Consider the following 10,974-nt stretch of genomic DNA (forward strand, 5'->3'; position numbering starts at 1 on the left):
CCCATCCCCTAAAATTCCAGGACCTGAGGGGTGTCTGAAGGCTACTTATGGATTGACCTCACCCCTGCCTAGAGCTTAATGTTGGGCCCATGGGATTGACCCAATTTCTCCACCTGCTTTCCCTCCCCAGGAGGGATCTGGTCACACCTGGGTGGGGAGAGTTGAAGACTAAGCCCAAGTCAAAGCCTGGGAGAGTGAGGAGCCCGGACTTCAACTTTTTAGGCATTTGGTCCCCGCATGCTTGCTGAGGACCCCTGCTGGCCTGGGGAGGAAGCTTTCAGGAAAAAGAAAAGGACCAAGCAGTGAGTTTCTTGGAATTCCTTACCCTGGCTCCAGTAGCAGCTCCCAGGTCTTTTTTGTCTCCTACACCTTACCTACTGTCAGTTAAGTGGTCTGGGGGAGTTCACTCCGTTCCAACCTTCGGGGTGTGCAGGTGATTTAGGCCTAAACCAATCAGCATTGCCATCCATCTGGACATAGTGATTGGTTTGGGATAGCCACGTGACCCAATTTGGACCAATGGGAGCTAAGCCCAGGAGTTTGTTCTCTTGTTGAATGGAAGTGCTCTCTTTCCACAGGACGGAAATCTGAAAGACTGCAGGGTGGGTTGTGAGGCGAAGGCCTGTCTGAACATGGAGCCACAAAAGAAATGGAGAGGAGAGGCAGAGAAAGAAATTGGGTCCTGATGACATCGTTTGAGTCCTGGATTTGAAAGACACACAAGTCAATAAATTCCTTTTTTTTTTTTTGCTTAATTTGAATGGGGTCTTCTATTGCTTGCATTAATGGATACATCTCTGAATACTTTCCCCTCAGCATTTTATTATTAAAAAGTTCAAAATACAGCAACCTACTAGTTTTTGATCAGGGAGCCTTGTGGTCAGATCTGTGTTTTAAGACTCTCACTTGGGGGCAAAGTGGAGGACAGATTGGAGAGAGAGAGGCTGGAAGCTAGTCATGGAGGAGGTCCTCACAATAACTCAGGAAAACTATATATATATATATATATATATATATAAAAATAGAAAGATTTATCTCAAGGAGATGGCTGAGGCAGTTGTGGAGGCTGGCAAGTCCCAAATCTGTGGGTCAGGTGTCAGGCTGCTGGAGGCTTCTTCTGACTCATGTGGTTGCACAGGCTGAAGAACCCAAAATCAGCAGGTCAGATGGCAGGCTGCTGGCTCACAGGGCTATGGAAGCTGGGCGAATCCCAAAATCTGCAGGTCAGGTGGTAGGCTGCTGGCTCAAATCCCAAGAACCAGAGGCCAGATGATGACAAGCTGGATGCAGGATTGAGAGCTAGGGAGAGCTTTGCCAAAGCGTCCATATATATTGGATGTTGGCTGCACATCTTTCGGATCATTTACTGTGGATGGGGTCCTTTGCCAGGTACAGTGAGGGTTGTGGGGTGGGGGAGTTGCAGGGAGCTTGATAACAACAATCAACAAAGGTGTAAGGGTCAACAGTTCACAAAGTTCTCACACCCTTGTTTCTTATTTAAGACCCACAAAAGCCCTGTGAAGCATAAAAACAGAAGACCACAAAAAGCTTAGCAAAGAAACAGTGGAGCTAGAGGATTGAGTCCCAGGTCCCTTAGAAGACAAAGGCAATGTTCCTTGCCCTTTATCCCAGGGTAGGGAAACTGAGCAGTGTGTACAAAAACCTATTCAGGGTGGTGGACTTACAGGCCAGTTGGGAGAAAGACCTGGAACATCCTTCACAGAGTAGGCCAGGCAAAACAAAACCTGACTTTGAAGGTCAGGGCAGGGGTAGGTGTGGCAGCTATGGAAGAGGAAAGACCCCTGTTCTGGGTGTCAGGAGACCTGGGTTCCAGCTTGACTGGACCTCTTACTTGTGTGAAATTCACTGAATCTCTCTGAACCTGTTTCATCATCTGTAAAATGGAGATAACAGCACCTAGCTCCCAGGGATGATGTGAGAATTCAACAAGAAAATGCCCTTAGAGTGCTTATTGACACAGTATAGGGCACATAGTAAGAGCTCCATGTTCCTTATATTTTATTACTATTATTAATATAAGGAGCCCTGGCCAACTGAAAGGTTGGCGGTTCGAACCACCAGCGGTTGCACAGGAGAAAGATAAGGCAGTCTGGAAATCCTATGGGGTCGCTATGAGTAGGGACTCTACCTCAACTGGTTTTTATTATTAACATGAGGAGGCTGGGCTGCGAGGTTGCTCTTTCAAGTCTGGCTCCTGTGGCCCAATACTCCCCCCAACCCTGGGTGCTGTACTCTGAGCCCTACTGCCCATCCTTGAGGGGCTCACAATCCAGTACTGGGGAGTCCCAGATCATGCTGCTACCACCTCCGTATCTTCGTTAGCTGTGCATCCAATCATACCAGGCCTGAGGCAGGTGCTGAGCTCTCTTCATTCTCTGTAAGACTGTTGATTTGAACGCAAAAGACATTAACCCCTCCTGGAGGTGAAAGAGAAGGTGCGAGCCTGTCAGGAATTCAGGCAATCTGCCTCCTTGCTACTGTCCACTTTCTCTTTTTGGTCCCTAAGGGCAGGCGCCCATGACAAAGATGGCGATGGCAAGCTCAGACGCGGTCACCTGCCCAAGCTGCGGGCTAGGGACGCGGGGAGCCAATCGTTGAGCGGGGGCGGAGGGAGAGGATGGGGAAGAGCCTGCCGGCTGCGCGCAGGCGCACTGGCTCACACCTGGCTCGGGGCAGCCGCGGGATTCCTCCACGCCTGCGATGACAGCGGTGAGAGCTGGCCAGCGGCCGGGGCTCGGGGGCTGGAGCGGGCTGGACTGGGGGTCGGTCAGACCCAAACAAAAGGCCCAAGGGGACGGGAGTGCTCTCAGCTCCGGGAGTCCTGGGGGCTGTGTGCGGGGGTTCCCGAGGTGATCAGGTTGTGGGTTGGAAGAGCCCTTCAATCAGAATGGGAGAAGCTTGGACTCAAGGGACGAGGGTGGAATACTTGCGGAAAGAGATTCCTGGGGGTCGAGGGTCGTGGATGCAGTGGGTAAGGCCGGGATCCAAGCATTAACATAATGGATCTTAGTCCCTGTGGCGTAGTAGAACCACTTGAGGAGCTTCAAAAACACACACCCATAGGGTGAAAGTTCATTTCCAGCCTGAGGAGCAGAATGGGTCCACTAGTATTTGGGGTAGAGGGTGGGGCCCCCCCAGCAGCCCCTGTGAAGCCTGGACCCTGCTGTGGGGAGCTGGTCAGGAAACAGCTCTGGAGGGTGAAATAGGAAACACCTGCCAACAATTCAGAGGTCAGCTGCTTGTTGAGAAAAGGACACGCCTAACATTTCCATAGGGTAGTGTACTTCTCAGTGTCATTCGTTCATTGGATACCCCTGTGGACAGGCAAGCAATGGAATTGTTTTCTCCATTTCACAGGTGTTGGAACGAAGTCACGTAGCTAGTTGATGATAACGTTCAGACCTGACCCAGGGCTCTCAACTCCAAGTCACATGCTGTTTTTTCCCTCTGCACTAATGGCTTCTTTAGTCTTTGGTCCTTCTGAAGGAATGGGAGCCAAGCATTCACCCTCCTTCCTATGCCCCTCACTCCGGGGCTAGTCTGGCATTCTTAGTTTCCTTCATCAAACCTATCAATCCTCCCACAGCCCCCCACCCACCATAGGTTGGTTCAGAACTCAGGGAGATAATTGCTATTTTCATCCCTTTCCAGTTCCTTTATTTCCCACGACCTGATGGGGTGAAGCAAGGAGAGTTTTCACACCATGCTGGAGTGATCCTTCCAAACACAGATCTGATTCTGTCACTTCCCCACTCTCGGTAACCTACTTCCTTCACTGCCCTCAGTGCTGGGCACATGCTAAAAGCTTAATAAATAGTACCTTTTGTTATTATCAATATTCCTCTTGTACACCTGTTGTAGGGAGCCCTGGTGGCACAGTGATTAAAGCGCTTGCCTGCTAACCAAAGGTTCATGGTTCGAACCCACCAGCCGATCCAGGGGAGAAAGATGTGACAGTCTGTTTCTGTAAAGATTTATAGCTTTGGAAATCCTATGGGACAGTTCTCCTCTGTCCTATAGGGCTGCCATGGTGGTGGATTTGTTTTTTTGGTACACCTGTTGCCTTGTCTTTATGTGTTTTACTCAGTGGGTCACATCAAAGCCCCCCAAGAAGGGTCCTGGAGGGGGCCCAGGTTGCCTGCATCTTTCTCTCTGATCATCACAGCGAAGCAGAGCATAGAGCTAGGGGCACAGGGAATCTGGGGATGACGATGCACCTGTGGCTGCAGCTGCTGTTCATACAGATGCCCATCTTGGCCTTTTAGGGGCAGTCCAATCCACATAAGCACCAACTGTATGGTGATGAGCCTGGTGGGGAAGGGGACAGACATCAGGGATGGGCCTGCCTTTAAGGAGCTTGTGGTCTGGAGGAGGGTAAGGGAAGCATTTGATGCCTGATACAGGGGCTGAGTAATCCAAAGTTGGGAGAGAATACCTGACTGGGTATACTCGGAGAAAACCTTGTGACGCTGAACTTGACCTTGAATGGACAGGATTTGATAAGCTGCTAGTGGTAGGTGACATGATGAAATGAAAAATGCTGAGTTTTTTTTAGTCGAAAACATCTGTTTGAATCTTGGCTCCAGCACCTAATAGCTAGATGACTTTGGGATGCTTATTTAACCCTCAGGGCCTTGGTTTCTTTATAAAATGGGATTGGAAAATAGTAACTGAGTGGTAAGAATTCATGATGATGGATGTAAAAGCCAGGCATCATACCCTATATGCCTGAGAAATCATATCTAGTTACATCTAGGCTATTTTAGGTGGAAGGAACAGCATGAACAAAAATGTGGAGATGGCATTTAAAAAATTTTGAGGACTGACAGTCACAAAAGGACAAATATTGTATGACACCACTATTATAAGAACTCAAGAAAAGGTTTAAACACAGAAGAAAACATTCTTTGATGGTTATGAGAGGGGGAGGGAGAGGGGAATTCACTAACTAGATAGTAGACAAGAATTATCTTAGGTAAAGGGAAGGACAACACACAGTACACAGGAAGTCAACACCGCTGGACTAAACCAAAAGCTAAGAAGTTTCCTGAACACAACCAAACACTTCGAGGGACAGTGTAGCAGGGGCTGGGGTCTGGGGACCATGGTTTCAGGGGACGTCTAAGTCAATTGGCATAACAAAGTTTATTAAGAAAATATTCTGCATCCCACTTTGGTAAGTGGCGTCTGGGGTCTTAAAAGCTAGTGAGTGGCCATCTACAATGCATCAGTTGGTCCCAACCACCTGTAGCAAAGGAGAATGAAGAACACCAAAGTCACAAGGAAAATATTAGCCCAAGAGACAAAAGGGGCCACATAAACCAGAGACTGCAACAGCCTGAGACCAGAAGAACTAGATGAAGCCTGGCTACCACCAATGACCGCCCTGACAGGGATCACAGCAGAGAATCCCTGATGGTGCAGGAGAAAAGTAGGGTGCAGAACTTAAATTCTGGTAAAAAGACCAGACTTAATGGTCTGACTGAGACTGGAGGAACTTCAGAAGACATGGCCCCCAGGCTCTGTTAACCCAGAACTAAAACCATTCCCAAAGCCAACTCTTCAGACAAAGAATAGACTGGACTATAAGACATAAAATGATACTCGTGAAGAGTGTGCTTCTTAGTTCAAGTAGATACACGAGACTAAATGGGCAGCTCCTGTCCAGAGGCGAGATGAGAAGGCAGAAAGGGATAGGAGCTGGTTGAATGGACACAGGAAATCTGGAGTGGAAAGGAGGAATGTGTGATCACATTACAGGGATAGCAACTAAGGTCACATAACAATGTGTGTATAAATTTTTGTATGAGAAATTAACTTGAGCTGTAAACTTTCACCTAAAGCACAAGAAAAAAGATGACTCAAAAAATTTTGAGGACTGGCAGATGAGAGGGGCTATCTCAGGAGTGACAGGCATTGATTTTGAGTTCTGAAAAGACAGTTTCAATCATGGATTTGGCAGTTGGAGGACACTGACTGAAATAAAGATCACAAAACCAAGCTTCAGAGGTGTGAAAAATAATACTAGCAACTTTTTATTGAGGGTCTTCTATGTGCCAGGCACTGTGCTGGGTACTTTTTATACATTTTGCATTTCAGCCCCACAGCAACACTAGGGTGGGCATTATCATCTCCACTTTGCAGATGAGGAGACTGAGGCCCAGGGAGAGGGAGTGCCTGGCTGAAGGCCACACAGCTGGGACCATACCAAAGGAGGTGGGGTGAGGGAGAGGTTGCACCTAAGCTGTGGAGGCCGCTACAGCGGCTCTCCTGTGAAGTGCCAAGGGGTGGGTGGTGTTGGTTGCAGGTTACAGGATAGCTCACCAGGTTATGCGACTGGGCCAGTGTGGGCTACAGCTGTCTTCCCTAGGAGAGGCTGAACTGTTGTTCTCTGCTGGGGTGGATTGGGGGGTGGGGAAGGCTTTTTCCTGGTAGAGGGGAAGAATGTGGAAGAGAAACTGCTAGAGTGACCCTGTCCCCCCCACCCCCAGCTCCTTCTGTAGGGCACTGGTTCACCTGGACAGGCTGAATTGCCTCAAGCTCACATTTGTGGTGGAAGTTTGTGTTTCCAAACATTGCAGGTGGTACCTACACCTTGCACACCCCTCTTCTGCCCCTTTTCTCAGAGTCCTTACCAGGGAGAGGGCCTGTTTTCCAGGATATTCCCTTGCTCCTACCCCCATCCGTTACAAGTGATCCCAAGAAAAAGGCAATTTCTGAGCATTTTCCATGCGCCAGGCACTGCTCTGGGCTTCCTAGACATCAGTCCTCCCTGCACTTCTATAAAGATAGACATTATCCTTCACCAAAAGTGGTGTGTTACAGTCTCCTATTATTATTGTGGAGCTGTCTGTCTTTGTTTTCAATGCTGTCAGAGTTTGTTTTATGTATTTTGGAGCCCTGTCATTGGGTGGGTAAATATTTATTGTGGTTATGTCCTCCTGGTGTATTGACCCTTTAATCATTATGTAGTGTCCTTCCTTATGCTTTGTGGTGGCTTTTATTTTAAAGTCTATTTTGTCAGAGATTAATATTGCCACTCCTGTTCTTTTTTGATTGTTGTTTGCTTAATATATTTTCTTCCATCCTTTGAGTTTTAGTTTGTGTCTTTAAGTCTAAGGTCTGTCTCTTGTAGGCAGCATATAGACAGATCGTGTTTTTTTATCCTTTCTGCCACTCTGTCTCTTTATTGGTGCCTTTAGTCCATTTACATTCAGTGTAATTATTGATAGGTATACGTTTAGTGCTGTCATTTTGATGGCTTTTTTTGTGTGTTGTTGACAGTTTCCTTGTTCCACTTAATTTTCTGTGCTGAGTCATTTTTCTTCATGTATTTTCATCTTTTTCGTTGTTGTTGATTTTGTATTTGCTGAGTCTTTGTTTTTCTTTTTCTTTCTTTCTTCTTTTTTTTTTGGATGTGTAGGATTGTTAGTTTCGTTTGCGGTTACCTTAATATTTATCCCTATTTTTCTAAGTTTAAACCAATTAAAGATAGACATTATTAACTCCCATTTCACAGGTGAGAAGACAAAGGCTAAGGCAGATTAAGTGACTTGCCTAAGGTTATACTCTTAGTAGAAAGTGCAGTTGGGATTTGAACCCAGGCCCTTCTAATGGCAAAAGTCATACCCTTTCCATCTCACTGCCCCTTGAGGTTTTCTTCTACCTTTGCCCCTGTGCAGGGGGCCAGCTGGTGGGAGCTACGGACCTTTCATGCAGGGTTTGCCTTCTCCAACTCCCGGGGCAGGCCACTGGGTATCTGGGTACCAGTCAGGGAGGCTTTGGAGTTGAGGCAAGGGGAGTTCTGAAAGGGCCTGGCAGAAGCAGAGAAGATGACCCGGGTTAAGGACAGTAACAGAGGTGCGCGTTGTGCTTTACAGCCGCAGAGTGTGTTTAGGTGTTACCTCATTTAATCCTTACTTCATCCCTATGTGGTGGGTATTGGGTCCCTCTCCATTTTATGGAAGGCCTGAGAGGTTCAATAATAATGATTGGTAAGGTTTACTGAGTGCTTGTCTTAGGCTAGTTTCTCTAGAGAAGCAAAACCAGTAAAGCATATAAATATATATGTATAGAGATTTATATCAAGGAAACAGCTCACGTGATTGTAGAGGCTGGAACGTCCCAAGTCCATGGATCAGGATAGAGGCTATTCCTGATTAACATAGCTGCAAGGGCTGGCAAATCCAAGATGGGCAGGTCAGAGAACAAGGCTCTTGCTCACAGGCTCTGAAGATTGACAAATCCCAAGAGCAAGACTGCAAGGCTTCTCCTGGTTCACGTAGCTGCAAGGGCTGGCGAACTGAAGATCAGCAGGTCAGAGAGCAAGATTCTTGCTCACAGGCTGTGAAGATCGACGAATCCCAAGATTGGCAGGTAAGCTGCTAGCTCAAGTTCCAAGAACCGGAGGTCAGACAAACAGGAGCCAGCTGGAGGATCCAGAGCAGGCAAAAGCCAGAACATCCACTTATATTTGGATGCAGGCTACATGCCCAAGGAAACTCCCTTTCAACTGATTGGCTACTCATAGCAGATCCCATCATGGGGGTGATCACATATAAACACTGAGAATCACGGCCTGGCCAAGTTGATACACAATCTTAACCATCATAATGCTTATCACCCTTACTGGACTAAGTGCTTTAGAGTATTTTCTCATTGACTGCTAACAACAACCTTATGAAGTAAATAGAGTTATTGGCCTTATATCACAAATTAAGAAAACTGAAGCACGGAGAGGTTAAGTAAACTACCTCAGGTCACACAGCTAATAAATGGTAGAGTCAGGAATTTCAAGACCTCCAGCTGTGTCTTCTTCCCAATGTGGTTCTTAGAAAAGCAGGGCCAAGGAAACTTTTAGGGTGATAAATATGTTCATCATCTCAATTGTGGTTGATTCACAGGTACATAAATACATTAAAACTTATGAGACTGTACTCTTTGAATATGTGCGGTTTATTGTATGTCAGTTATACCTCAATAAAGCTGTGGGGGGAGAAAAAGAAGAAAAACATTTCCTACTGCACGTTCCTTCAGGAATTCAAGGGCCCCAGTGAGAGGCCACCTGACCATCCTCCTGCCTGGGGAGAGTCTGGCAGACTCAGTGGACTGGTTTCAGGTGGGTTTTTGGTCAGCTTCTCACATTCCACCACCCAGCAGGCATAGACTGGCACAAAGCTGGCACAGGATGGGTCATATGAATCTCTTGAACGAATTACCACTGAGCCCCCAGTGAAAGTCCCTCATTTCCCTTCCCTTCAGAGCCTTTTTCTCTGCTAGTCAGTCACTCTGCAGTGTAATAGATCGCTTTTATATGACCTTTCTCACCATAGTCTAATAACTCCCACCAAATGACTGGGTGGGAATATGCAAATGAGGTGCTTGTGGCCAACCAAAGGGATTGACTAGCTTGCTAGTACAGATAAGGTACATAGTACCCTTGGGTTGGGACCATGTAAATGAGATGCATGGAACCCTCATGAGAGGATTGGTCAGTTTTGCCATCCCGCTAGGCCTAAAATGAGGCATCCCAGAGGCGGAAAGGGGGCAACCTCACTACCACCAAGAAAGAAGAGCTAGGAGTGGAGTGTGTCCTTTGGACCTGGGATCCCTACACTAAGAAACTCCTAGACCCAGGAGACAGAGCTGCAACCTGAGACAGCGAGAAGCAGCAGCAGAGAAACAGTGGCAGCACAGGCAACAGAGCCAGGAGACTGGCAGGAGATAGCATCGTGGGTTTCCTGGCCTACAGAGCAAGAGCGCTGAGCACCTTTGGGCCTTCAGGCAGGAGGCTTGCTGGTGGAGTGGGGTGCCTCTGGGCACTTTTTAGTGGAGATAAATAGTTTTGTAACACCTGCCTGAGCAGGGCAGAGGTAGGGCCTATGGCCAGGGTGAGGCCTGCCTGTGGGCATGGCCCAGAAGCTGTCCTGATCTGAAGAACTGAAGAACTGTATCCTTAGTTGTTCCTGATCCAGTGAAATGTAACCTGTTACTTCCCTAATAAACCCCATAACTGTGAGTATTGTCTGTGAGTTCTGTGTGGCCATTGCAATGAATTATCGAACCCAGCAGAGAAGTAGAGAGTGCTGTGCGAGGGATAGCTGGTTTCAGAATTGGTGAAAAGGTTGGAGGGTAGAGGTATGTCTGACCTCCACCTCATAGCAGTTAGCCTTGTGCTATTGATGCTGATAATGATTCTCCTCCCTGCTGTGAAGTTAGACAAGGAGGGTTGATGCTGCCACCATGCCATTTTTTCACCTTCCTGCAGCAAAAGTGGTCAAGTAGAGCCTATTCTCTCTGTGATGGAGGTAGAAGGTAAAGACATAGATCCTGCTTTGAAAATCCCACAGTCAGGTTGGGGTGGCAAGAGGCAGAGGTGTCAGCTGTACAGACAGCAAATGGTTTACAGGGGCAGGAAGGATCAGTGAGGGTCTAAGGAGTCAGAGAAGATTTCCTGGACACAGTGGTGGCTCCTGAAAGATGGGAGAGATTGAGATGAGGAGATGGGAGGGTGCTTCTGGTGGGAGGAACAGAAAGAACAGAGATCTTGCCAGACGAGAGGGTGACTTGACGATCTGGGGGAGGCCAAGCTGGATAGACTGGGAATGGCCAGATTATGCAAAGGCCCTTGGAGGCTGGGACGGGAGAGTGGTGAGGCCTTGGCATGCTGGGCAGTGGGAGCCATTGTGGGTCATGGGACAAGGACAGGTGCTATGGAATTGCTGCTACTGCTTTGGACTGGGGCTGAAGGCGACTCTCCAGGGCATAACCCTGGTGGGAAACAAGTTTTGGCTGTGTGTGTGCTCGTACATATGTATGTAGATGAGGCTGGGGGTAGGCTTGGGATGGGAGCCCTAGGAATCTCTGAAGATCAGCCCCTGATGGTGCATTTTAGTCTTCTAGGGCTACACACAAGTACAAAGTACCACAAACTGGGTGGCTTAAAACAACAGT

The sequence above is a fragment of the Trichechus manatus genome, unplaced genomic scaffold (assembly GCF_000243295.1).
Source record: "Trichechus manatus latirostris isolate Lorelei unplaced genomic scaffold, TriManLat1.0 scaffold00007, whole genome shotgun sequence".
NCBI lineage: Eukaryota > Metazoa > Chordata > Mammalia > Sirenia > Trichechidae > Trichechus > Trichechus manatus.